The sequence below is a fragment of the Mandrillus leucophaeus genome, unplaced genomic scaffold (assembly GCF_000951045.1).
Source record: "Mandrillus leucophaeus isolate KB7577 unplaced genomic scaffold, Mleu.le_1.0 Scaffold17, whole genome shotgun sequence".
NCBI classification, from domain to species: Eukaryota; Metazoa; Chordata; class Mammalia; order Primates; family Cercopithecidae; genus Mandrillus; species Mandrillus leucophaeus.
Window position 1 is genome coordinate 4,409,679 of NW_012101698.1, and position 7,027 is coordinate 4,416,705.

A 7,027-nucleotide genomic window follows, 5' to 3' on the forward strand; every position below is an offset into this window, starting at 1 on the left:
TTTTTTTTTTTTTTTTTTTTTTTTTTTTTTGAGATGGGGTCTCACTTGTCACCCAGGCTGGAGTGCAGTGGCATGATATTGGCTCACTGCAACCTCTGTCTCCGGAGTTCAAGCGATTCTTCTGCCTCAGCCTCCTGAGTAGCTGGGACTACAGGCAAGTGCCACCACGCCTGGCTAATTTTTGTATTTTTAGTAGAGATGGAGTTTTACCATATGGGCCAGGCTGGTCTCGAACTCCTGACCTTGTGATCCGCCCACCTCGGCCTCCCAAAGTGCTGGGATTACAGGCATAAGCCACAGTGCCCAGCAGTTTATGTATTTTTTGTAGAGACAGGGTTTCACTATGTTGCCCAGGCTGATCTAGAACTCCTGAGACCAAGCAATCCTCCCACCTTGGCTTCCCAAAGTGCTGGAATTACAGACATGGGTCACTGTGCCTGGCAACAATTATTTGGTGACTTCTGTGTGCTAAGCAACATGCTAGATGATAGCACATAACAGAACATGTTACTGATGAACAACATGGAACTTCTCTCCAGTTCCTGGTGCCACTGCCCTGTTCTGAGCCACCAACATTTCTTTCCTAGACTACCACAATTGCTCATAAGGAGTCTCCCCACTTCTGCTCTTGAATCTTTCTAATCTGTCTGCCAGTCAGCAGTCGGAGTGTGCTTTTTAAAATATGAAACATAGCATGCTTTTCTTAAAACATTTCAGTGGGTTTCCATTGACCGTGGAATAAAATCCGAACTCTAACATGGCCTGCAAAGCTGTAATGACATCGTGGCGTAGCACTTCATCCCTCTTCTCTCCCCATGATGTGTCAAGCTTTGTTTTTTTTTTTTTTTCTTTCTTTTTTTCCCCCACTGAAGGGCCTACACATGTTATTCCTCCTGCCCGGAATGCTGTCTCTTTGATTATGTGCCCAGATATTTCATTCTTATCTTTCAGGTCTCAGCCCAAGATCACTTCCTCAGGTCTTTCCTTACCTCCAAGTTAAAATGGTATTCCCTTCATATTATCTCCTAAACTAACCTTGCTCTATCTCCTAAACACCTTGCTCTTTACCTCCCTCACACAAATGAAAGTTTACAGTAATATATTTATCCAGGTGTGGATTTACTTAAAACTTGTGTCCCCCACTACACTCTATGTTCTACAAAGACTGTAACATGTAAGCTTTGTTTTTTTTCATCTACAAAATAGATATAATACCTTTTGGATGTTCTTCAGTATGGATGTGAAGAAAGCATTACATAATAAACATAAATGTGTCTAATAATAAGGTGCAATTCCGATGAAAGATGTCTTTGGGCCAGGCATGATGGCACATGTCTATAATCCTAGCACTTTGGGAGACTAAAATGGTTGGATCACTTGAGGCCAGGAGTTCCAAACCAGCCAACACAGCATAGCGAGACCCCATCTCTACAAAAAAGAGAAAAGAAAAATGTGTTTCCTTGGCTCAGAACACCTGAATGCAAGCTAACTCACTAGGAAAGGAGTATAAGGTAGTTGAATAAAGCAATTGGGACACACGAAGTTTCAAATTTTATTACATTTTTATTATGTTCAAATAGTGTTGAGGTAATTTATTGTTAACAACAAGAACAATACATAGTTCCTTGTCTTTTAAATCTTTCAAATACAAATAATTGATGTTTACAAAAATTTTTACGATGTAAGAAAGCTTCCCAAAAGAGCCTCTCTTAGCCATTTGGGTCCACAATAAATTCCCATCCTTGGAATCTCTGGATTTTGAGGCAGAGTGATAGAGAAGACAAGTAGAAACTGGGGCACTGGGTGATATATGTCAGGTTCTGACCATATGAGTTCAAAGAAAGGACTAGGGTGAGACTAAGTATCTGGATATCAGGCTTAAAATATAGCCAGCAGGAGGCCGGGCGTGGTGGCTAATGCCTGTAATCTCAGCACTTTGGGAGGCCGAGGCGGGTGAGTCACCTGAGGTCAGGAGTTCTAGACCAGCCTGACCGATATGGTAAAAACCCATCTCTAGTAAATGTACAAAAATCAGCCAGGCGTAGTGGCAGGCGCCTGTAATCCCAGCTACTCGGGAGGCTGAGGCCAGAGAATCGCTTGAACCCGGGAGGTGGAGGTTGCAGTGAGCTGAGATCAAGCCACTGCACTCCAGACTGGGTGACAAGAACAAGACTCCTTCTTAAAAAAATAAAAATATATATAGTAAGAAGGGACCAACACACCAGGTTGGAGGACAATGGTTCTGAGTCCAGCCCCAGAACCTTGGAGAGCTCCACAGACACCGTACTGAGTCGGAGCTAGCACCTTGGACAGCACCACGGTTTTTCTGTTTTCTACTGCTGTCCTTTGTACCTGGATGACATTATAAACACACGTTGCAGTGGTCACTGTTAATTTCCTGGGACTTTCGACTCCTGTGTACCTGGCAATTGTAATCCTCTAAAATCAGCAGTCTTTTAGAAGGTTCTTTATGACACGGTGGGGGTTGAGATTCTTTCTCTTCCTTCTAGGAACTTCAGCATCAGAGCTGATAACTGGACCAACTCCCTTGGGAGGTCTATGGGATTGGTACCTAGTATCATTGTGTTATTCTGGAGGCCAACGTCCTTCAAGTTGGGGGGAAATGTGTAATACCTGGTTGTACTATGTAAGGAAGAATGCTCAGGGCTCTTCCTAGGGACATATAAGCAAACTATCAGGCAATACATGTGAGAAAGATGGTATGTTGTATTGATTTGGAGGCAGGGCTTGATTCTTTTTCACACCCTCTCCTCACTTGTTAACCCCAACCTGTTAACCTATTTTCAGAAACATACAATGGATTGGATCTGCTTTCTCTGGTAAAAAGCTTCTGAACTTGATTGTTGTTAGCAAGTTTCTATGAGGTTATGCACAAAAAACTTTGAAGGAGTTTGGCACTGTAGGTCTTTCTCCTAGTTATAATATGTCATATTAACAAACTTATGCATTACTAACGTCCTTATTGACAAATAAAAAAGTGTAATCAGGTCCACAAATAATTTAGAGGAGAGGAAAAGTTAATATTAATTGAGCAACTACTGAATCCCAGTCCCTGTTGTATGTACTTTAAGTAAAAAAATATATGTAGTATTTACAGCAACTGTGCACTATTATCTCATTTTTCAGATGAATCAATGGAATTTCAGAAAAGCTAAGTGGTTGTCCAAGGTCTCATAGTTAGTAGGTGAAGAAATCAGGACTTCTCAGTCCTGTACATTTATTTTTAATTTTCTTTTCTCTGTGTTTCTTTTTGAATAGTTTCTATTGCTATGTCTTCAAATTCACTCATCTTTTTTTCTATAATGTCTAATCTGCTGTTAATCCCATCCAATGTATTTTTATTGCACATTATAGGTTTTCATCTTTAGAAGTTTGATCTGGGTCTTTTTTATATCTTTCATTTCTCCACCAAAGTTTTAGATGTATCAGATGTGGTTGTAATAACTTTTAAATGTCATTGGCTATGAGTTCTGTTGTGACTATTTCAGAAGTCTCTCAGGATTAGTTTTTAATGTAATTTCTTGAATTGTAAGTTACTGGTCCAAGTAGGTAGTATTAATTTAAACTCTATACTTAGTGATGCAAACTATGAGTATAAATTTTTAGAAGACATTTCTACTACCACTTCAAAGCTTAGGCAAGGATCACAAGATTCTTTGTTATCTCTCTTTGTTCATGAGATTTTTAAAAAAATTATCCTTTCATGAGTCCAGGCATTTGGATGAATATATGTGTGTGAGAAAAGTCTCTGTTCCTATTCCTTGTTCCTATAATATGCCTCCTGCATATTATAATTCTTTCTCAGATATCAAGACTTACAACTCTTCACCATTCCCACTCCTGTTGGCCAAAGCATCAGCTGAGCTCTTCAGTCCAAACCAACCCCTCTGGTTTTAGTTTCTTGTTTGGTTTTGGTACCTGGGTACACTTTCCTGTGAGTTAAGTATTTAAAATCATGTTAGAATAAAATCTTATTCTAAATTTCTAGATTCTAGTTTATATTATTTGCTACATTGCCCTCAATAGAATTCTGCCTAATAATATTTATTGTCTTAAACTTATTGTTGTGAGATACTAATATAGCTATGCCATTTTTCCTTTAACTTAATACTTGTCAGATATATCTATTTTCCATTCTTTGACTTTCAATACTTGTGCATTCCTAAGTTTCAGTAGTACCTTATAAGCATCTTCCTTCCTTCCTTCCTTCTCTTTCCTTGTCTTTTCTTTCTTTTCTTTCTTTCTTCTCTTCTCTTTCTCTCTCTCTCTTTTTTTTTTCTTTTTTTTGACACAGTCTCACTCTGTTGCCCAGGCTGGAGTGCAGTGGGATGATCTTGGCTCACTACAATCTCCGCCTCTTGGATTCAAGCAATTCTCCTGCCCCAGCTTTCTCAATAGCTGGGATTACAGGTGTGTGCCACCACGCTGGGCTAATTTTTGTGTTTTTAGTAAAGACAAAGTTTCACCATGTTGGCCAGGCTGGTCTCGAACTCCTGAGCTCAGTTGATCCACCTGTCTTGGCTTCCCAAAGTGCTGGGATTATAGGCATGAGCCACTGTGCCCCGCCACTTCTAATATTTTTTCTACGTAAACTTTAGAATCATTTTCACAAGTTTTAAAACAAATCCTATAGGGGTCTTATTTAGTATAACGTTGGACTTATGGATTAAATAAAGTATCCTTCTTACTGAAGGATTACCTGTGCCTTTCCATTTACACAAGGGGTTTTCATTGGTTTAGTCCCCAAATGTTTAAAATTTTCTTGATATATGTCTTATACATTTATTCGTAAACTTATTCCTATATATGTTTGGTTGCTTTGAGAATAAGACCTCACCCTACCCTAGTACATTTCTCCACATAGATTAAATGATTTGTTCACAGAACTCACAACGTCAATAAGTAAGTAAAAATTTTATAGCATGAAAACAGCCTTGAACTCCTGGAATGAACATCAACCAGACTGTTGTTTTGCCACAGTTTTAACAAGAAGCAGCAGGCAAAGCCATCTTTACTCTGTCCCATTAAAACTGGAAACAACAAGAAAGATTTTTTCTTTTTTGAGACAGAGGTTTGCTCTTGTTGCCTGGGCTGGGGTGCAATGGTGCAATCTCAGCCCACTACAACCTCCGCCTCCTGGGTTCAAATGATTCTCCCGCCTCAGCCTCCCGAGTAGCTGGGAATACAGGCATGCGCCACCACGCCCAGCTAATTTTGCATTTTTAGTAGAGACAGAGTTTCTCCATGTTAGTCAGGCTGGTCTCGAACTCCCAACCTCAGGTGATTCCCCCCACCTCAGCCTCTCAAAGTGCTGGGATTACAGGTGTGAGCCACCACACCCTACCAATAAAAAAGATTTTTTAACATGAGAAGATTGTCAGCTTTCCCTGGTGGTCAGAGAGGAAGGGCTTTGGGGAGGTCTTGGGGCTGTAGGACAAAGGGTGCAGGAGAAGAAGCCTTAGAGCTGAGCAGGAGGAAACTGATACTACATGGCTGCAGGCCTGGTGTGGAAATGAATTTCTAGAATGCTGTGGTCGAAGAGCTAGCTTAATTTTTTAACTGTTGTGTTGTGTGACTTTTCCACCCTTCCTCATTCTAGGGGTATTAGTTAGACTATGGGCTTGGAAATTAATTTGAAGAACCCAAATAAATGTGGTTTAAATTTGATAAAAGTTTATTTCTCTCTCATGTATCATCAGAAAATAAGCCATCTGGGGCTGATATAGCAGCTCTGTGACTCCTCCTTTTGGTTGCTCTGTCATCCCCAGCAGCCACACCCTTATTCACATGGTCCAGAATGCTCTGATGCTCTCCCTTGTCAACATTCCACCGGGTCGATGAAGGTTTGGGGCCAGGGAGGGCATGTCCCTTGTCTTTAAGGACACAGCATCACATTTTCTTACGTTTGCCAGAAGTTGGTCACATGGACACACTTTGCTTTAAAGAACGCTGGAAATGTGTGCTTTTTCCCTGACCTCTTACGTTCCTTGTTAGAAATTCTGTAACCATATAAGAATGGAAGAACAGGGTTGACAGACGAGAACTGATCTCTATCTCTCCAGACCTACCACAGAGCTTTTGAAACTTGGTTTGTGCATTATTATCTCATTTTTCTGATATATCTGAAGTAGAGTAGGAGTTTTGTGGTTATTTAGAGAGCTTTATGTTCTCATCTGTAAAATTATGCAATGGGTTTGTGATGCAAACATTTGGGGCCAGCATTTATGTGATCTGCTGATTCCTTTCTATTTCTTTCAACAAATCCTCACTCCTGATTTCTGACCCTAGAAAGACGTCAAAACCAGAAATTATTGACAAGAGCAACGTAATCCCCAGCTATTACTCTGCCCAGTCATTTTCTTAATGAGCTCATTTTGGAAAACAGTGAAGATCAGGGTCAGGGCAAGGCAGAGAAGGGCACCTGCCCATGGTCACTGTCATGGTCCAAGGCATAAGACATATACTACCCTTGGGGACACACAAAGTAGGCTTCTGCCTAAGAGTTAGGGCTGGAGCCTTTGGACCATTGTCAACAACAAATGTTTATTGCTCTCCTTCTTTCTGCCAGGTTATTCTCTAGCTGAGGAAGATGATGTTGAACAAGATAGACATAGTGTCTGTTCCCTGAAGCCACCAGAGAAGACAGACATATAAATAAGCTATCACCTTAAATAAGTACACAATGCTGTGATGGCACATAAATGAGTGTCCTGCCTTATTCTGGATGATCAGGGAAGGCTTGTTTCCCATGCAAAATTGGATTTGAGCTCACACTTCCAGTAACAGTCAAGATGGAGGGTAGGAATGGGAAGGGAAGGGCATTCTAGATTTAGAGAACAGCATTTTTAGCATGCAGGGCTGAAGTGGAGTCAGGGAATGAATGGGAGTGATAAGAGGCCACAGAGGCAAGTGGGGGCCAAATACCAGTCTCCCAGTGCAGCAGCGTTGGATGGTTTTGGTACCTAGTGCTGGAAGGAAGAAAAGCCTACATTACCAGGGTTGTGGG